The following is a 23230-nucleotide window of genomic DNA, read 5'->3' on the forward strand; positions in this document are numbered from 1 at the left end:
TAAGACTCTCCTTTTTATACAGTCCCATGGTCAGCGAACCATGGATAGGTCTATACAACCAACACAACTCACATAAAAGAAGGGAAAATACCTTTATGATACTTACTATCTATGTGCTCCGCAACCACAACTTGCGGAGACTTTACACTTTACATAACAAAACTTGGGATTTCTACACCAAAACTTGGCCTTTTGCCCCAAAACTTGACCGCAGGGGACCGTGTCCCAACAGGCCCCCAACACAAATATCGTGACTCACCCTCAAGTCACTCTTTTGGTGTGTAGATCTTACTGCGGAGACCTCCCAGCTCGACTTGCGCCATTGCTACCTCAGTCGCAATCTACGTGGCTACTCGACCAGTTGCTCTGTTGCTGACCCTACAATGTCTGCTTTTACCTTCTGTTGTGTCTGCTATAGGCCTACCAGCTTATCTTCAATGGTGGCAGAGATGACATAGGCCTCATCCAGCCAAGGCCCCAATCTAGCCTTGAGGACCGCCACTTTCCACTACACTACCTCCATCTGTTCGAGCAACTGCTTTGCCTCATGCAGCTTAGCTAGTAGTTGTGATAATGGTTCACGTCATCGCTCTTGCTTCGTCATATTGCTGCTACAATTCTCGGGCCTTTATTTCAACCTCTACAGGTATGGATCCTCCTGTAGATTCGAAACAACCTCCATAGACTGATCAAAGAGCACAATACAATCTGTTACCACGGCATCTACTGTCGTGACTACATCTTTTACAATTGCCTCACGTTGTTCTCTAACCTCTGGTGGAGTTGAAGGTTGTGACTTCAACTCAATCTCTGTGATTTTAAGGTTTAGTCCAAACTGAAGCTTCGCCATCTTTGTCCTTGCATCACACACACCTGTAGCCAATCTCTTAATCTTTCTCTCCACTGGTGCTTCTTTTAGGATATGTAGTTCTGAAACAATTCTGCATGCTTCGACTACCACTGCGAAATTTCGCTCATTCTTCTCCTAAACCTTCTTCCATGCTTCTAGCGCGATTTTCTTCTCAATGAATATCTATTCGTTGTTGACTTTCTTCTCGTTGATCATGCTCAGCGTGTGCTACTCTCGGGCCTTAAGCTCTTCAATCACACCTGCTTGCAGCGTGTGAAGGAATTCACTAGGGAGCACAGCCAAGTTCAAACCAATATTATTTAAAGTGTTGATAGTAGCCTTGTTAGCTTCTGCCTCCGTGCTCAGAGCTCCATCCGGCAGCACGACTGCCCGGAGATCCAAGGATCAAACCAACTCTGTTGCTTGAGTGGTCCCCGGCACCAAACTAGTTGATGCCGCATTGCTCTGCCCTGCACCTGCCTGCAGTCTAGTGGTTTGGATCTGCAGCTCGCACAGACCTGTCTATATAGAAATTAGTGCCTGCTTCTGTTGCTGCTCAAACTGTTGCAGCAGTTCCACTGTTGTATTCCTTACCTTTTCACCAATATCATCCAAGTCACCCTTCGTCAAGGTGATTGGATCTAGTGATGATTTGGAGGCTTTGGTCTTCTGTTGTTGTCCCTACTTTTCATGTTCCCTATGTCGCCTTACGTGAAAAGGGGTGCTCTCTATATCTCTACCACCTTGTTCCGACTATTCGTCTTCCTCCATTTGGGGCAAAGGAGATTTCTGACTTTGGTCCGAGCTGCGCTCTTCCTGATTTGCTTGCTCTTTTGTAGCGTGCTCCGCTTCTGCGTGTGCCTTGTCCTTGGTCTCCTTCTTCCTCTTTTCTGCCAACTGCTACACCTTCAGTCGGGTCACTTCCTTCTTTTGCTTCACCTCGCACTTTCTAGTTCCAGCAGCCAAATCCGATGGTATGTTCCAATCATCTGGTCACCACTTGAGGACCTCTGTGATGGCATCATACGTAGCCAAGTAGGGGAGATCATACCACTTCTAGTCCAGATCCTTCAACGCCCAGTTGTAAATGCGGTGGAAGTCCGCTTTGAACTTCGCATACCCAGCTAACTGCTCAAAAATGGTAGGCGACAACCACGGATTTTCGTTGATGTCCATATAAATGCTTATCTCCATTAATACCCAAAATAATTTAGTTTCTCAAACCCGCACAGCGTCCTTTGTGGCCCATAGTGAAGCAAACTTTGTTGCTTATCGTAAATTTGTCTGAATCACAGGAAAATGGTTGTCCTCTAGCAACTCCCATGCGACCACCACAATTGACAGTAAAATCCATGAGTAATGGAAAGTTTACTTTGGTCATGTGCCTCTCTATAGTTCGCAAGCAACTCGCTGCACATGTAGCATGCCCAGTTGAACTGTAAGCCCTCCGCGCACTGAGCCACTAATGAAACTATTGGTGTCAGCACCTCGTTTGCGTGGCACTTCCTCATCATTTTACCTACCGAATTTTGGGTGGCCACCTTCACGGAAGGGTCAGTGATACTGGAAATAGAATACTCGCGAGTTTTCTTGACAAGTTTGAACTTGTCCTTCATCTTCTCGATGAGGTCAAACTCGCTCGTCTTTCTGCAAAATGCCTTTGCAGGATTCAGCCCAGAGTGATGTAACAATGTGATCTTATGGATCAGCATATCAGTGATCAGTATGGGCTCAATCAACCACAAGCACCCGTCATGCACAAGGCACAACAACTACTTAATAACTGTCAAATTTATAGGGGCGCAGTGGTAGTGAGGCACCCATAGGAGGTTCAACAACCCTGCCCTATTTACCCCGCAAATCCATTCCACCTTCTTCAGCGTAGTGACACTAGACTCCTTGTAGAACACTTGTTTCAATGAAGGTATCCGTGGCTAGGTGTGGAAACCGCTCAACGTCTCCCAAAACCAAATCTTTAAGTTTCATATGTGGGACACACACCAAGCGCGAACCTTCAAAAGTGATTTTTTCTAGTAGTAGAGGTGTGTTCAGGAAGAATTGTCCCTCATCTGGGTTGTTTAGAACCTTCTCCTTGCCTTGGCATGGAGGTATGTACTTCGGTAGCTTTGAAATGTTGTATACCCCCTCAACATCTATGTCTTCCATGCCCTTGTCAGCCTCCAGGTCTACCACTTTGCCTTTCTCCTACACAGTTGGCTTTTCTTTCTGTTGCGCCTGCATAGCTGCATCTTTCCTTTGTGACTCTCACATTGGAAACGTCTTCTTTTGTTTATCTTTCTTCGGCTTGGGGACCTCTCTTGTCGGTGTAAGCTTCGTCCTAGGCGAACTCTACACCTTAGGCACTGCTGCTGGAATCTCCATACTCACAAGCTCAGGGGAATCTCCCTTAGAGGCAACAACACACCCTGTACTAGCGGTCTTAGTTAGTTCAGACATGAAGCTATTAATGAGGTTCTAGGTTTCCTCAGGTAACCTTTCAAACACAGAACTAACAATCAAGTCCTCAAATAGCTCACATTTCATGCACAATAGATAGCACAGCACAGAAATTCTCAGAACACAAAGTGTTTCTCGCTAGACGTCCATCTGTAATTTATAGGCAATTTCAAATTCAAATTCAACCGTTCCCCCCAAAATACATCCATAAATGAGAAATTAGCGGTAGATGTGCAAATATTTCACACTTTATTTCAGCCTTAAATGCCTTAAATGTCGGCCGCTCACTCCTCCTAACCATCTTCTGGCAGTCAAATCATGAACAATGAGAGTAATGGTCATTTTCTGGCTACGCTACGCGGCCTCTTGTCGTGTAGCATAGCTCCCTTCACGTGTCTATTGATACTATGACACCCTTCTATTAAGTGTATGCCCCTCATCATGCAACTCTACAACCCGGGAAGTGTATTTTATAGTCTCGTGCCTCCTTGTAGCTGCCTGGAGCGCTAAGATTGTCCTATCGTCATATAGTCATCTGGTTGGATCCCCAGTGTATGGATTCAATCAGCTGCCATTTACCTTTCCCAGAAATGGATCTCCATTCAATTTCACAAGTTTATCTGCTCCACCATCGCTAATCTCCTTGATCACATATGGCCCCAGCCAATGCATCTGAAATTTTCCTAGAAATTTATCAAACTTATTGTCATATAATAAAACTAAATCATTTACCTTGAAGGTGCGCAGTTTGCTGTGTTGATCGTGCCATGCCTTTCGTGCTCCTTCTGAACTTGTTGATGGAATCCAACCAAGAATCTATCTTCCTCCAACTTTGTCAACTGCGCACGCTGTTCTTCCAAGGCTTCACAGTCTGCCATTCCTGTGAACGTCATGATGCGTAGACTAGGCACAATGTATTCCATTGGCATCACATCTTTTACGCCATAGACCAACCTGAAAGATGTGTGTCCAATCAACTTCTTACAAGTAGTTCTATAAACCCATTGCACCGCTGGTACGCGTACATCCCAATCATTCCTTTGCGCATTGCAAACTTTTGTCAGCGCAGTCTCCAATATCTTATTAAACGCTTCCACTATCCCATTGGCCTGAGGATGATATGGTGTGCTCTTTTGATGATACACTTGGAACTCTTCCATCAGCACACTAATCATTTCATTAAGGAAGTGCATACCGCGATCACTCATCAAAATCTTCGACCAACCGAGCCTGGTCAGCACATATTCAAATAGGAACTTTGTTGTTGTTTCCCCTATACAATCCTTCACAAGTTGTGCCTCTGCCCATCTGGTCAAATACTCAGTCGTGGTGATGATGTAACGCGCACCTGTCTTCTTTCCTAGAGGTTGAATCAATCCTACAAAGTCGATTTCCCATTTATCAAATGGTTGCAATGACACTTGCGGATTCAGAGCCAGCTCATCCCTCTGAAATGGCCTTCCTTTCCTCTGACATGCATCGCATGCCCTACAATACGCTTTGGAATCCTTATGCAATGTTGGCCACCACAACCCAGCGCATAAAATCTTCTGTGTTGTTGCTTTTCTTGCAAAATGGCCTCTTGTGGCTCCTCCATAAGCTTCAGTGATGATACTGCTACGCTCAAAATCAGGCACATATCGTCGCCATATCTCATCTGATCCCATTTTATACAAGTGACCTACAATAACAGTAAAATCTATCGCACGCACCACCAATTCCTTCTTCTGTTGACTCGTGTATCCTTCTAGAGTTGTTCCCATAGTTAGGAAGTGGATGATTTCTGAAAAATGATTGTCTGCCACGCGCACCACAAAGAGTTGCATGTCAGGAAGCCCTTCCTCCAAATTAGTAGGCTCTTCCCCTGTTTCGATGCATGACAGGTGATCTGGTCCAGCTTTCAAGCATCCTAGTTTCACAATGACTTTGAAATCATACTCCTGACACAACAGCATCCATCTCCCTATCCCCCCCCCCCAAACACATGCTGGTTAACCAGGTACTTTAATGTAGAATGGTTTGTGTACATCTTAAAGTGTCTGCCTAGCAAGTAATGTCTAATCTTCTGGAGCACGTACACCATAGCCAACCCTTCGCACTCCATCGTCGAATAGTTATTTTCAGCCTTCGACAGCTTCCCACTTGCAAATGTTATCGGGTGATCAAGTTCTCCTTCACTGGCCTACGTCGGTGCTACTCTCAACGCGATACATGATGCATCGACATGCACATGAAATTCCTTCTTCCAATCTAGGAAGACTAGGATCGACGTGGTGACCATCTACTCCTTTAAGACATCCAGGCTCTACTAACATTCCTCATTCCAACAGAATGTAGCGTCCTTTTTCAACAGTTTTTCCATCATCACTGTAATCTCGGCATAACTCTTGATGAACTTTCGGTAATAACCAGTATGACCCAGTGTTTCATGCAACTGTTTAACACTTCTTGGCACCTCCAAATTAATTATAACCATGATCTTAGCTGGGTCCACCATTAATACTTGTATGCACACTACATGACCCAGCAAGATTCCAAAAGGGACGCCAAAATAAGCACTTCAAGTTTAGCACGATATGATACCTCCGACACATATCCAGCAACAAGCATAAACTAGCTACATGGCGTTTTACGAGCCCAAACATCTTCCAATCATCAAAGTATACCTCCAAAAACTTGTGAATAAATTCTTTGAACGCCGCAATGACCAGACAAAAATATATTGTCGGCCCATTCTTCAGTCCAAAAGGCATTACAGTATACTGAGAGCATCCCCACTCGGTCGTGAAGCTTGCCTTACTCCTATCTTTCAGTGCAATCTTTATCTGATGATATCCAGAGAACCCATCAGTAAACGAATATGCTTCTTGTCCGCCAACATTATCCAATACCTCATCCATGAACGGAGTTGGAAAGGGATCATGAACGCAAGTGTCATTCAGTTTCTAGAGATCTACATAGATCGTTATCTCATCCTTCTGCTTCTTTTCATGAACTACCATGGGGCTTACCCAATCAGACTCCTCCACCAATTCAATAGTACCTGCTGCAAGCATTTTATCCAACTACAAGCAGACCTTTTCCTTGTCCTTAGGATTAAGGCGATATGGCCTCTACTTCACAGACTTCATGTCTGGTTTCAATGTTACCTTCATTACTCCTAAATCGCATATTATCCCCTTCAAGTCTGAAAACTTTGTAAGGAAAAAATCCTGGTATTCGCGGAGAAAGTCAGCGACCTTATCCACCATAGCATCATCCTAGTAGTCCCCTATCTTTGCAAACTTTGGCTTCGCCTTTGTTCCAATGTTCACTTGCCTAGTTTCCAATGTCACGGTGATTTCTAGATTCTCTATCTTCAGCCCTTTGACTTCGGGGTGACTTTCTATCTCTGGGATATTAATGTTCCTTAGATCCTCCTCTTCTTCTTTCGCAGTCACATTGTAGCACTCCAATGCATGGCACAGCTGGGTGGTCCAATCTGATTGAATCAAATCCAAGGGGTCTTGCAGTATTCTAAAGATTGTTTCCTTGACCTCCTGTAATGCTTCATCAATACACTTGAATCCATCTTCAAAGCTAAATGTCATTAAGAATCCTTGTCTCAAAATATCCCATTCATCCGTGCCATGGTGGAGCTCCGTCTCCAAGTACCAATTCATCGGTATCACATCCAAAGTGTAACAGAAACAAATGCACTGGCTTCATTTGTGGTTCTACTCCATAAGCATCAGTCCATTTTGCTAGGTGATCATGTGGATCACTCCTCCCATCATATTTCTCCGTCAAACACACCTTTGGGTGACCAAACTGCATCCTCATCATTCTTCTATATTTGCGCCATCCATCAAAATTGTCTTTATGCGTACCCCACCATCTTGCAGGAATAGCACGTAGTGCCAAGTGCAAGGCTTGGAAGCAATGCTTCTCAAGCACTTCCCTTTCAAATGCATCCAAAAATTTATCAACATCATTTAAACCATCATAATAAGGCATACTTCTTACCTCTAAAGATACACAGTGGAGCGATTTAGTCATCATATTACAACGCATCATAGACACTTCGTGCAATCGATTCTGTCAGTGTTCCAATTCCTCATTTGAATATGATGTGCAGGATCTTTCAAGGTCCCATGAAATACATCCATCAGCTATGAGATTCACCCAATCCTGATCTCGTGTCATTATCTTATAAATCTAGTCCAAATCATGGTCACTTTCATAATCGCGAACCAGTTCAGTATAGTGCGGTCCTTCTGCAAGGCCCAAAGGAACTACTACGTGGAGCGATTTTATTTCAAATGACATCGTCTACTTCTTCAAATTGGTCACTCCATTCATGTCAATAGCCCATTCAATCCCAAGGAGCGCGGGGTAGGGATTGTTGTCATCGACAATCTCTATCACTTCGAAATCAACCAATGCGCTCACGCCTTCAATATCTACTGTCACTCCCTACAATCTTCCCATGGGGATAATATTTTTTTGATTCACCATCCTCAATTGAATAGGAGACCATTGCAGCATAGGTCTCCCCATTCTCTCCCATGTTTGTTTCGGCAAAAAATTCGCATCTGACCCAAGATCCAGAATAACTTGGTCCATTTCATACTCTCCTATTTGCGCAGTGAGCCTCATCTCATGCCCTGTTCTTGCCTTATTCTTACCAATTTTTCTGACCATGCACAGTCCCTCTGGAGCATTTTCTTTACCAGCACATTTATTGATCAACTCCTATAATCCTTTTACGGCCTTGCTATCGTGTAGCAGCTTCATACAAGTCTCAAAAAAGGTAGTAAGCATGGATAGGTCCATTTCTTCAAACTTCTTATCCTGGCTTCGTGAGGTAGAAGCCTCAATGAAGCTTTTCTTCGCTTCCTGAAGGTCTCTTTTGCGCATTCTAGATCAAATCCAACCTCCTTCTCTGGAGCTTTGCGGACCCCTTCACTTTCTTTAGGCTACTTTCCTTTATTTTCGCTAGTTGTCATTCCACTTCGCAGCACTCTATTCACAATAGGATCCTCTTCGCGCGAGTTCAACCTGCATCATTTGCGGGTTCTGGGTAGGTTGTTGCAGCTACGTCCCCTTTTCATGCATCTTAGTTATTAATACCAGTCGATCTTCTGTGGCGTGGTCAAAATGAGTACAGTATCAGCATGATAGGCGCGTCGAGTTCGTACATTCTTGTGCATAATGTCCTGGCCCTCCACAATTGTAACAAATAACTTGTCCCCGATCTCTCGCAAGTCCTCCTCCGCCTCAACCTCGTCTGCGCCCGTGATATCCTCCTCACACTCCCCTAGTGCCTTGATCCAAAGTCCGAGTTTCAGTCTGCATCCGATACGTGGGCATTCTGTCCATTATCAGCTCATAAATACGGCAGTTACACTCATCATGACCTACTGATTTGCAGAAGTTGCTGAAGAGTAGTTACGGTGTCTGTACAAATTTATACAGCAAGTGAAAATTGTCTATCACTTGTTTTCCAGCTACCTGACAGATAGCACACCACAGCATGGACCCTATACTTGGACTTGCTTGAGATTCTAGCCCCAGAGGCATCGGCCCTCCTCCTGCAACATAATTTGCGAAGATAGGGAAATGATCTTTATCATGCCCTTGACCCTTACATTTCAAACATCAAACTTCTTCACACACCTCAGGTCGAGCCGCTCTATCTTTCTTCAGGCTTTGGAACTCTAGGAAAAGATTTTGCAACTCCACGTGAATCTGCAGAACTCCCAAAGCAGCATCTTGAATTGGTGTCTCATGAAATCTCATCGCAATCTTCAGGGCTTCCGCCTGGGTCCCAATCTGTTGTTGTGATAAAGCAACCCTTAAATGAGGCAAGAGCGAAGCTACAAACAATTCACAGTGCTTTCCATCCATAAGATTCATGTTCACTTTGCAGATCTTACATTTCAGTCTCTGATCCAGCTCCCAGGGTGTCTCACTAGGCTTCATCATGATCTCTTTGAAACGAATGATCAATTGCACTTCAAACTTGGGCCTATTGAATTCCTTATTAAGCGCAGTCTGAATATCTACCAACTCAGCTGTCGGGTTATCAGTGTAGTACTTAATGTACCACATTAGCGCACGATCCTGTAAATAAGTAACCAATGTTTCTTTCTTCATTTGATCATCTGTAATATTTTGAGCTTTCCACACAGCCTTCGCAATGAACCAAAACTAGTCTAGGTCCTCGTTCCCCAAGCCCTTAAAAATGGGAAACTTCACTATATTTTCCATATTGAACGGTGGTGGAGGTGGTGGCGATGTGGACGATGCTGTATGGAGTGGAGGTGAAAATGGAGGTTGTGTGGGCGGATGGGGTACACGCAGCAACCCTCACCTTATTAACTAGACAGTGCTCTACGGAGAAGCCTGTGTTTCTTCTTCGTCATCACTCAAAGGAGGCTCAATCAGCGGGCTATATTCAGGTCATGCTCCTTGCCTGTCCCTGAATAACTTTCCACTTCGCATAGCTCCAAACATCAAGGTAATTTCATAACCAGCTTTTCACACAAGATAATTTTAATCCAAGTATTCAAAGATCTTAAATCTTACCTCGCGGTCCCTTGAAGAAATGTCGATCTGCTTCACTGTAGCTGACCAAGGTGTTGACTGTGAACTCTTTCACAAATTCTCCTAAGACGCAATCAAGCCAATGATAGATAGCATGCGTGATCTTATCTTCAAAGGCTTCCAATCGTCACACTAACTCCGAGGTCCACACTATTGGACCGTCAAGCCTCCACCTTCCCTGTCCATCCACTAATTTAGCAATCCACTAGTATAATTCGACCGGAAGGAACAGAAGAAAATTTTGTGTATCTCTGTGTACATATACCTGTCCAACCACTGTTCTTTCATCAATCGCGGATTTCTATTTTCTTGCGCCACAAATTCGTGAATCTTTATTTCCAACCATTCTTCAATTTCCTTCTTTGTTGGATTCCAGTGATGAGACATCACACATCTCTTTATGCAAATCCTGGTCCCAGAAATGCAAGCATTTGTTGGCTTAGTGGGTCCTGACCTAGGTTCAGAGTAAGTTTGCCAAATAAATCCCTAAACTGTTGGCCCTTTCGGCATCAATCCACGAAGTACGGACTGAAGTCTCACCCGAAGTAGTATGGGGGAATGTTGGAACCAAGTTTCCGCACCCAAAGATGGTTGTGATGTTGGTTTGTGCCCTAAACCTTCCTTTGTGTAGATCGATAATCCCTTAAGGCTTATCGATATAACTTCCTGTTATCAACCTCCAACCCTTCGCGAAGGTCTACGACTATCTTCCATGGACCCTAAACAAGTAAGTCCACCACTTATGCACGTTTGTAATTAATCCTACGTATGTTATTACTTAGATTGGCTTAAGTATCTGATATCTTTAACAAGTATTAAGATATTCTTCGCATAAACATATATTATTACTTGTGTTCATATAACATTGTAAACCATGAAGAATCGCACATCAATACAGTATTAAATAATAAACCCAATTTTCTTCACAACATAAATGCATTCATTCATAACAGAAGTAAATGGACAAAACACAAATATTTCCAGAATAATCTCTTTATTGATACTTCATATTTGCTGACAGACTCAAGACTACCATGCGCACTCAGCTACAGGGGTCCGCACACTCAAAACCGGACTCTACTCCAGCCCTCTGCACACACAGCTGCAGAGCCTCTCCTCTACTCTAAGACTCTTCACTCTTCATTTCTAATGACCCATTACATTCATCAACATCAACTATCTACTACTTAGACTCACTAAGACTCTCCTTTTTATACAATCCCATGTTCCGTGGACTGTGGGTAGGTCTATAGAAGCAAACACAACTTACATAAAAGAAGGGAAAATCCCTTTATGGCACTTACTATCTACATGATCTGCAACCACAACTTATGGTGACTTTACACTTTACATAACAAAACATGGGCTTTCTACCCCAAAACTTGGCCTTTTTCCCAAAAAATTGACCACAGGGGACCATGTCCCAACAATTGATCCAGGTGGATATTGGTAGCCATCCACCTATTCCACTTGGACCACCAACATTGTTTCCTTTCACTTTCCTTTATTCTAGCACAACTCTGTATTTTTTGCATTTTTTCAGGTCATAAACTCTTGGATTTGTTTTGAGGACCAAAAAGATATTTTGTGGGGGAATATACTATTTTTTCCTCTTCGTAGAGATGTTTGAAACGAGGTATTATGATAGCCAAATGGACATCATATGCTAAAGTTACAACCCAAGGAATTTGGTGGTACAACTTACCCCAACGGTGCCCAAAACATTTGGTGATTATCTCCTAGGGTTAGGGATTCACACTTCTTATGATAAAAATTCCTTTGAGCCTCATTGTAACACAATTGAGAGGCATGTAGCAGTTACATCTCTTTTCAAAGATAAGCTAGCATCGTCTGAGCTAGTTTGATTCTATTTTTCATGTAAACATTTTTTAGTATTTGTATTAATTAATTGAAGTTCGATTTTTTTTATAGCTCTATGCTTATGTTTAAATATATATTTCATTTCATTCCTGCATTGATTTGAATCATTGATATCAAAGCGGTCTGATCTTTCTCTGTTTTTTTGTTGATGTCCCAACGAGGTTGGGGTATAAAGAGTTAGGACTTGAGCTGGTTGAACCCTTGCAAGACCAGCCTCATCGACCCCAACAGTCTCCCATGGCGTAAGAAAAGAAAGATGAGGGAGCAAAAGATCCTTTCAAAAATTTTCTCGAAAAGGCCCTCAAGTGACAAAGGAATGAAATGATGGATAACTTTTCCTAGATCCTTCTACAGGATTCAATGGCAAAGAATATTCATCCTATAGTCACTTCGGAGGCACCGCCCCCTTTAAGGTACAAGTTAATTTTGACATTCCTATATTTGAAGGCAAAATAGACACAAATGTCGTAGATAATTTCTTAACTCTGCTGGAAGGATATTTTTCAATCTATAATTTTTCCAATAGGGAAAATATTACTTTTTCATTTCTCAAAGTCGCCCCCCACATCAAGGACTGGTGGGAAACCTACTGTGAGCAGAGGGATGAGAAGGAACCCTCACTATTTTTAGTCGCACCCACTTAGAATTATTTCTGATACGTCATCAAGGAACAATATTACCTTGTCGAGAGCTATGAAGATAAGTACGTAGAATGGACCACACTACGACAGGGAAGGGATGGAGACATGATGGATTTCACAAATATTTTTCATACCCTTTGCACGAAGTTGGGTATCAAGGATTCTAAGCGGAATTTGGTACTCAAAACTTGCAGCTATCTACACAAATACATACATGCATAGATGGAGTTCCAGGACATCTCCTCACTTGGTGTCACATATCGTTATGCTGTTAAGATCGAGCAGAAATTGAAATAGAAGAAGCAATAATTTGGATATGTGAATCCAAAGAAAGGAAAAGGAATCTCCAAATAGTCAAACAAAGGACATAGCTAAGCTAGGGTGATCCAAGATAACCCCTCCAAGCCATAAGAAAATAATAGCACCATAAAGAGGTTCCACAAGATCCCCACTCACAACACAAATGAGTGTAGCGCCAAGCACTCACTGATGGTCGAGCTAAAATATTTAGATTCAAACGCATGTTCTTACTCTATGTTGGAACCTAACAAGGGGAAGCATATTATTGATGCAAATGCCAGCACCACCATTTCCACCACCAATTTCCATAAGATTGATCCCAAAGATCCATAGGAGGGAGAGAGTCTCTTCCACTCAGCGATGTGGGTGAAGGTTTCTCTGTTGCAATTAATTGTTAATAGCAAGAGCCAAAAGAACCTCATCCCAGTTGAGGTCATGAAGTGTTTTAGCCTACACATGACACCACACTCATATTTGTAAATCTCAAATGTTTCCACCAAGGGCGATATCTTCGCATCAACCAGCAGTGTCGCATGCCCTACAACATCAAGCCCTTCATGGATGAGGTATTGTGTGATGTTGCCCCCCTTGAAGTTTGTGATGTATTATTATGCGAACCTTACCTATGGAAGAATCATGTTTTGTATAGGTCCATACCTCACAATTTTATTATTACTTTTTGCATTAAACTATACAGGATACTGGAGGTAGCCCTTACTACCACCATTTATTTGATCTATACTAAGCAATGTAGTAACATCATCTCCTAGACCGGGAAATTTATTTTATTTCTTATTCACTCTCAAAGTAATGGGAAGATCATGGCCACATCCATGGCCCCCAGGAAGGATACCTCCACGTAGAAAAAGCAGGTGAATAAGGTCATGGAAGAATACAGGGACATCTTCTCTTCATTTCTCCAAGGAGAGCATTTTTGAGTGGTTGGTCATGTCTTTCAGGTTGAAAAATGACCCTACAACTTTCATGAGGCTGATGTATGACATATTGTTTCTCTTCACCAACTCATTCATGTTTGTGTATCTGGACAACATCCTCATATTTAGCGAGAGTTGGGAAGAACACTTGCAACACATTCGGCAGGTCCTGCAAACCCTACATCAACACAAATTATGTGCCAACTTGGAGAAATGTACCTTTGGCATGAACCAAGTTCAATATATGGGTCACATCATTAATGAGCAAGTCATGCATGTTGATCCAACTAAGATCCAAGTCATTTAGGATTGGCTAGCCCCGACCACTCTAATAGAGCTTCAAAGATTTTTGGGATTCTCTTATATCACTTAGCCTTTGAGTCAAGTTACTAAGGGCAGAGAAAAAGAAAAAAAAAATATGGTTTGAGTCCCAATAGAAGGTGTTCGTTGAGCTAAAGAACGACATTTTATTTGCACCAGTACTCACATTACCAGACCTGCAACAACAATTTGAAATTGAGACAGATGCCTCCAATTACACCATTGGTCCAGTCCTCATCCAACAAGGGCATCTGGCCACCTATCAAAGTGATACACTCTCTGATACAATTTAGAATTACCTCACTTGTGATAAAGAGATTTATTCCATCATGCAGGCTTTCCGACAATGGAAACATTACATTCTAAGGAAAGAGACAATCATCCCATAGATCATCGGCCTCTTCAATTTATATAGAGACAAGGGAAGTTTCAAAATGACCGCCATGAGAAATGGTCCACATGCCTGCAACAATTTCATTTGAACATTAATTACAAGAATGGAGGCACTAATAATGTTGCATATTGTCTCAGTTAGCAACCGATTGTGGCACTGACCATTGTCCTCGACTCTTGTGGGAACAAGACTTCTAGATGGTCGCAACTTTACAAAATTGATCCATAATTTTCCATCACATACTAGATGTTGATTGAGGGGAAGCAAGTTCCAAACTTCCACCTCCATGAGGCACTGTTATGCCACCTAGGACACCTTTGTTTTTATTCAAGCGAGCGTGCCAAGATGATTTGGGAGGTGCACTACAATTGGGTCACAGGACACTTTGGCATACAAAATTTAGTGGCAGTTCTGCAGAAGTATTTTTATTGGCCAGATCTTCAACAAGATGTTGTAAAATATATCAAATCCTGCACTACTTTTGTCATCACCAGACCAACTATTAAGAAAAAAGGCATATAAACTCCTCTTCCTACTCCTAGCCAACCCTAGGAATCCATCCCCATGGACTATATCTCTGGCATTACTTCTACCAAGCATGGTAACGAATGTGTATTTGTGGTCATTGATAAATTTTCTAAGATGACCATATTGGCTTCTTGCAAGAAGAACATCACAGCAGAAGCCACTGCCAAACTCTTATTTGGACAAGTATAAATACATTTTGGGGTTCCACAAAAAATTATATAATATCAGGAGAGCAGGTTCCTAAGCAATTTTTGGTCGAACCTCTGCTCATTGTTTGACACCAAGCTCACCAAGTTGACTTCATTACACCCCCAGACTGATGGCAAGATAGAGGCCATTAACAAAATTATTGTGTACATACTACGCTTGTACAACTCTAAGCATCTACAAACATGGGATGATAATATTCCCTATGTGAAACACAGCTATAATAGAGCTCTCCATAGCTCAACTAGCCACAACTCCTTTCAAGTGGGCCTAGGATTGCAACCATTATGTCCCCTTGATGTTGCACTGCCTTTTTCAACTACAGTGGAAGAATTTTCCCATCTTCATTTCAAAGTTGATAAATCCACCAAGTTTATTGAGTGCATTCAACACATCCATCATCAGGTTCATGACATCTTAGTTAAATACAATAGCAAGTACAAACAATGACATGATCAACATTGGTGCCACATAAGTTTCAGGTGGGCGACAAAGTTTGGTTACATTTGCACAAAGAACGCCTTTTCAGAGCCCATCGAAAGCTTCGACCACTCTGATACGGGCCTTACACCAGCACCAAGGTTGTGGGAGATAATGATTTCGAGCTTAGTATCCCCTCATTCCTTAGCTTGCATCATGTATTCAATGTCGATCGCCTTCGGCCATACTTTCCACCATTGTTAGACACATTAGACTTTATTGAGCATTTGACACCAACATTGCTTAACTGAGACTACATTGAATATACCACAATTTATCAGATCATAGACACACAAATCAAGAACACTCCCAAACAAAGGATCCAACTGTATTGAGTTGTCAAATTTGGCCAGCTCCTATACCAAGGAAAGTGGTTCACGAGGGACCAAGTTCAACAAAAGTTTTCCCGTCTCATGGGGTCACTCATCTCAATGGAGACCATTTCTTCCTGGGGGGGGATTGATCCAAGTGGATATTGGTGGCCACTTTCCTATTCCACTTGGACCACCAAGACAATGTCCTTTCATTTTCCTTAATTCTAGCACAACTTTCTATTTATGGCAGTTTCAAGGGTCCTAAACTTCTGAAGTCATTTTGAGGGCCATAAAGATGTTTTCTGGGGAAACAGAGATTGGAAAAGTGCCAAAATTTGTTTCACAAACTCTTTTTTACTCCTCGTGAAGATTTTAAAAACTAGGTATTATAATAGCCAAAAGGAGATCATATGCCAAAGTTACGACTCCAGGAAGTTGGCAATCCAACTTACCCCAACAGGGCCCAAAACCTTTGGTGCTTCATCTACTAGGGTTAGGGTTTCCCACTTCTTTTTTATGATATAAATGACTCTAAGCTTCATTGCAACACAGTTGAGAGGCATGTAGTCATCACATCTCTTCTAAGAGGTAAGCTACCATCGCCTGAGCTAGTTTGTTTCCATCCTACATGTAAATATTTTTTAGTATTTGTATTAATTAATTGAAGTTTAGTTTTAGTTGTAGCTCTATGGTTATGTTTAGATATGTATTTCATTTTGTTCCTGCATAAATCTAGATAATGTATGAGCTCTATCTGGGATTAACAACAGCTCAATAATGAGGTGTCCAAGACGTTTCCATACTAGGAGACTCTTTCCTTATGATTCGGCATTTATGAACCAATACCCCTCCAAAATATAACATGTTAAGTTTGTTGTTTCATCGTATTAAAAGTATCCTCCAATATTTCACTAGCTCTCCCTCCTTTCATATTCTTAGAATCCTCAATTATGAAGCAGATCTCCTCGCCAATAAGACTTGTCTTTTGGTTTAAGGACAAACTGAAATCAATGGTATCATTGATTATGTTATTATCTCCTAATGATGCTCATGGTTGACCTATGCTTTCCCAAAAACAATTTTTGTACCTATTCTAAATTAGTGCCAATTATTGGCTCCCTATTAATCACTCCCAATTTCCCATGCCCCCTCTCTAGTTTGATTCCCCTCCCATTTCCTTAGTGCCTCACATTATATTAATGCAATACCTTATCTAGGCTCATCTGCTAATGATTACAAGAAATTTTCTATGCCAACTCATCATAGCATCACTTGAGCATCGTCTTCATGTAATTGTGTCGCATTTATTAGCACTTGTGCAGGTCAGTATCAACCTAAGGAAATATTTAAGAGTTCCCACAAAAGAATCTCTACCAGTTTTCCTCATTTATACGTACTAGTGAAGATTTTTGAGAATGCAACAAGATGATGGAGCTTAGTGGAAAGAAGTCGCCTTCACTAAGTGGGCCCGCAGGCTATTTTTGGCGCAAAGTCTATTTTTAGACTATGTCTGTTTTTAGACATATGGATCATGGTCTATGAGTTGCAGGATGCTATTTGTCGATGATTGGTCATGTTGGTAAAAATAGATGGACTTCTATTTTTAGACATATGGGCGGTTTCTATTTTTAGACTGCCAGGTTAAAAATAGAACAGTCGAATATTATTAGCTCATAATAATATTTGAACTATAATCATTATCTTATCCTCTTGGAGCACTTCAGTTCGAGCTACGGATCTGGCACATGCAGCTGTCAGAAGGAAATACGCTTTTCTTATGGGTCAGTTGAGCTATTGCATGGTGGACTTCAGTTAGAACTCAAGTGATTGAGTTTGGTGGAGTTGATTGAGGAGTTGATGGAGTTGTGTTCAGTTTGACTTGGTTGAACTAGTTGTATTTAGTATAACTGCAGAATACACTAGTGATGAGTGATGTGAATTAATTGTTAATTAATTCACAAATTATTAACTCACAAAGCAACTAAAGAATACATCAGTTAACTTAGTGCATGGACAGTTCAATGGAGACAGGTGTTAGAGGTTGAGATTGCTATCAGTTGTGACTATAGTTGTGCATGATATTTTCACAATCAATGGATTGAGTACTGCCAATGAGGATTGCATGGTTCATCCAAGGGAAATAAGAGTTTGGATCAGCCATTCTCATCTATTCTCATGCAGGATTGCGCAGTAGAGGCAGGCAAGCAGCGGAGGAGATTTGAACCTGTGATTGATTCAGATCTGAGCTAGTTTATGTGTAGCAGGTGGTGATAGTACTGAGTACTTGTGAGGAGTATTGTACTATGTATTGTTACATGTTCTCAATCAATATAATATACAGATAGTTGGGGGTTTTCAGTTGTATGCTTTCCCAGGTTACATATTGTGTTAATGTGTGCATGCGATTGATGTTTCATTGTTTTTAATTCCGCAAAATTGATGATCAATGTAGAGGAGGTTATGTATTATGCATGTATTCCGCAATAGTGTATAATCAGGATAATCTCTGTGAATAAGTGTCATATTATTCAAAATTTCTACATGGTATCAGAGCAGAGTTGATCATCAGATCTCTTATTCAGAAAGTGTTTACATTTTATTTCTTCAAGCAAAATCTGTAATCGGGCCAGGTAGCCTCTGGATTCATCCTTCCTTTGGAAGGTGAGATATCCGATAAAATCCCATATAGTCAATATCTGTACGAGAAATACTTTGTTCTCACGAATTTTAGATCAGAAGCGGTTGAGTTTTTTGAGCTGGTGGAATTCGAATTTGCAGCAGTGTTTTCTTGGTGTCAAAGTTGAAATGTCTTTCAACGGATTGCGATTGGAGTATGCTCTTGAGGGCAGCTCGAATTATATTGCATGGAAAGACAGGATGGAGGCAATGTTAGATGACAATGGGTTGAAGGAGTTCATAGAGGCTAAGGTCCCAAAGCCTACTGATATTGCTCAAGTTGATGCTTGGAAAAAGAAGACAGCAAAGTGTCGAAGGATTCTGTTGGAGGGCGTGAAGGATCACATTAAGTCCAGCCTGCATGGAAAGGCTTCTCCATAATTGATGTGGAAAGATTTGACAGATCTATTCCAAAGCAAGAGCGACCAGAGGAAGTTGGCGCTCAAGGATAAACTCAAAAACATTAAGTGTGAGAAAGGAGACAGTATGCCCAAGTATCTCACGAAGTTCACTCAATGTCGGGATGAGCTGGGAAGTGTGGGGGTGACTTTCAATGATGACGACTTGGTGAGCTTGGCTCTCCTTGGTCTTCCGAAGAGTTGGAATTCCTATCAGGACTCTGTCAATGGTCGGGAGAAATTTCCAGGATGGGAGAGACTTTGGTCAGATCTTGTGCAGGAGGAGATCAGGCGGAATACCAGGGACGGATCTTCATCAAAGGCACCTGATGAAGAAAATTGTGCTTTGGCTGCCAAAGCAAAGAAGGGGAAAAAAAAGAAAGCCTCTCATTCCGGTGAGAAAGGAAAGAAGCAGGCAATGTCCAAGGTGAAGTGCTTTCACTGTCACCAGCACGGACATTATGCCACAAATTTTCTGCAGAAGAAGAAAAATAAGCAAGCTGCTGGATCTGCAGCGGGAGAGGGCTTAGCCTCATAGTTTGAGCTTGATTTTTCATTGATCGCATGCTTGGTATCAAGTGTGATGGGATCGGTATGGTTCTTGGATAGTGGTGCATCTTTTCACATGACAGGAGATCGAGATTTTTTCCTGATCTGGAGGAGAAAGATCTTAGAGTGCACATCGAGATGGACGATGATGGTAGACACAGTGTGACCGGTATCGGTACCATTTCCTTTGAGAGGGAGTCTGGTAAACCCTTCGTATTGAAGGAAGTGATGCATGTTCCAGGATTGAAGAAGAATCTTATCTCTGTGGCGATGTTAGAAGACAAGGGATATGATGTTGTTTTCAGCAAGGGAAAGGCTTTCTTGCGCAGTAAGACAACTGGAGAAACCCGGAAGATAGGGGTTCGAGTCAGGAACCTTTATCAGTTGCATGTAGATGGCTGCGCAGCAATGGCATGCAAGGCAGAAGGATTGGTGAGCCGAGATGATGGCGAGCTGTGGCACAGGAGATTGGGTCACCTTCACCATGGAGCCTTGAAGATACTGCAGCATATTACTATTGGGCTTCCTAAAGGCGCTCTTGCACAGTCAGATCAGTGCAAGGGGTGTACTTTGGGAAAATTTTTGAAAGCCACCTTTCACGAGAAGGATAGTCACGCCACGACGATCCTTGAGAGAATTCACACAGACGTGTGTGGGCCTTTCTCAGTAGCTTCGACAGCAAAGCACATGTACTATGTGATCTTTGTTGATGATTTCTCTCGAAAGTGTTGGATCTTCTTCATGCAGAAGAAGAGCGAGACATACTCAAAGTTCTGTGAGTTCAAAGCACTGGTTGAGAAGGAATTGGGGAAGAAGGTGAAGGCTCTTAGGAGTGACAATGGTGGTGAATTCATCTCTAGCGAGTTCAAGGACTTCTACAGCGCAGAAGGGATTCGAAGAGAGCTCATAGCTCCCCATAACCCACAGCAGAATGGGGTTGCTGAGTGGAAGAATAGAACGATCGTGGGTGCTGCACAGGCGATGTTGCATGATCAGGGCCTACCCCTTCACTTGTGGGTGGAAGCATGCAATACTGCAGTATATGTGCAGAACCGTTGTCCTCACAGGATACTTGGCATGAGTACACCCGAGGAGGCTTATTCTGGTAAGAGGCCTGATATTTCTCATTTGAGGATTTTTGGTTCTAACGTTTACATGCATGTGACGAAGGATGCCAGGAAGAAGCTGGAGCCGACCACAGAGGTTGGGATATTTGTGGGGTACACTGATACGCCCCATAACTATCATGTGTATTTTCCAGACAGTCGCAAGACTGTTGTGCGACGGGATATCAAATTTCAGGAGGAGAAAGCCATGAAGTGTTCGCTTGAAAGGGAGCCACACTTTCATGCAGATGAGGAGCTATTAGTTCCTCAGGATGAGATTCAGGACGTGGATCAGCCACAGGATGAAGTTCATGGAGTGGAAGAGACCACTCATGCAGCGCCAACCATCAGAGGGTGAAAGCGCATTACAGAAGCTGAGCGACTGGCTCAAGATGTAGAGAAGGTTGTAGGACCACCTACAGCTCAACACAGGCAGAGACAGTCACCTGATCGGTACACTGGATACATGGCTCTTGTGAGCAAATGTGTTGTGACTGAGCCATCCTCTTTCGAGGAAGTTGTGGAGGATCCCACATGGGTAGATGCCATGGTGGAATAGTATGATTAGATTGACAGAAACAGTGCATGGGAGATTGTCCCAAGACAGGAGAGGAAATCAGTGGTGGGTTCGAGATGGATCTACAAAGTGAAGCAGGTAGCTGACGGGAGTGTGGATAAGTACAAGGCAAGATTTGTTGCCCGAGGATTTTCACAGATAGAGGGGATCGATTATGAGGAGACCTTTGCACCTGTCACAAGGTATTCTTCCATACGGACGATTCTTGCTCTCTCAGCGCAGATGGGGTGGCACATTCATCAGATGGATGTGAAGACTGCGTTCCTCAACGGAGTCATTGAGGAGGAGGTGTACATAGAGCAGCCCGAAGGTTTTGAGATCTTCAGCAGCGAGTCGCATGTGTGCAGGCTCAAGAGAGCGTTGTATGGGTTGAAACAAGCACCATGTGCTTGGTACACACTGATAGACAATTATTTCACCGAACTTGGATTCTCCAAGAGTGAGGCGGATCCTAACCTATACCAGATTGTGGTGGAGGGTAAGTTTCTTATCATTGTACTTTATGTAGATGATTTGATTCTAACAGGTGATGATCTGTTGATACATTCATGCAAGGATGATCTTGCTAAGGAGTTTGAGATGAATGACTTGGCCCTCCTTCATTATTTCCTGGGGTTGGAAATTTAGCAGCACAGTGATGGACTATTTGTTTCTCAGGGTAAGTATGCTCGGGAGATACTGGAGAAGTTAAACATGCATGGTTGTAAGCCTGTTGATACTCCTCTTCCTGGAGGTTGGAGGAAGGAGGATGCTACTTCAGCAGAAGTAGTGGATGCCATTGTTTATCGACAGTTGGTGGGGTCGCTTATGTATCTGGTCAATACACGACCCGATATATGCTATGCTGTTAACCAGCTTTCACAAGCTATGGTTAAGCCAACCAAGCTCTTCTAGAAGGCAGGCAAGCATGTATTGCGTTATCTCAGAGGCACATCGGGATATGGATTGTGGTACAGACAGGAGGATGAGGTGAAGCTATGTGGCTTCACGGATGCAGATTGGGCAGGGAGCCCAACGGACAGAAAGAGCACATCTAGAGGGATTTTCAATATCAGGTCGACAGCAGTTTCTTGGTACAGCAGGAAACAGAGATCCGTGGCACTCAGTTCAGCAGAGGCCGAGTATATGGCATCAAGTTTGGCTGCATGCGAGGCTATATGGATGAGGAAGGTCCTAGTCGAGTTGTTCGGTTCATACTTGGAGCCTACAGTGATTTATTGTGATAACCAGAGTTGCATTAAACTCTCGGCTAATCCAGTATTTCATGATAGATCTAAGCACATTGATATCAGGTACCATCATATCAGAGACTGTGTGCAGCGGAGAATCATGTTACTTTCATACATTCCAACGGAGGATCAGGATGCTGATATCTTGACGAAGGCGCTCACCAGGAGCAAATTCGAATACCACCGAGGCAGGATAGGGGTTGCAGATAATCCATATCTTGTTGAGAGGGAGTGTTTAGAATGCAACAAGATGATGGAGCTTAGTGGAAAGAAGTCGCCTTCACTAAGTGGGCCCGCAGGCTATTTTTGGTGCAAAGTCTATTTTTAGACTATGTCTATTTTTAGACATATGGATCATGGTCTATGAGTTGCAGGATGCTATTTTTGGATGATTGGTCATGTTGGTAAAAATATATGGACTTCTATTTTTAGACATATGAGTGGTTTCTATTTTTAGACTGCCGGGCTAAAAATAGAACAGTCGAATATTATTAGCTCATAATAATATTTGGACTATAAACATTATCTTATCCTCTTGGAGCACTTCAGTTCAAGCTACGGATGTGGCACATGTAGTTTTCAGAAGGAAATACGCTTTTCTTATGGGTTAGTTGAGCTATTACATGGTGGACTTCAGTTAGAACTCAAGTGATTGAGTTTGGTGGAGTTGATTGAGGAGTTGATGGAGTTGTGTTCAGTTTGACTTGGTTGAACTAGTTGTATTTATTCTAACTGCAGAATACACTAGTGATGAGTGATGTGAATTAATTGTTAATTAATTCACAAATTATTAACTCAT

This window comes from Pinus tabuliformis, chromosome 9 (genome assembly GCF_031772625.1).
Source record: "Pinus tabuliformis cultivar Carrire ecotype Pingquan chromosome 9, CPIR1, whole genome shotgun sequence".
NCBI classification, from domain to species: Eukaryota; Viridiplantae; Streptophyta; class Pinopsida; order Pinales; family Pinaceae; genus Pinus; species Pinus tabuliformis.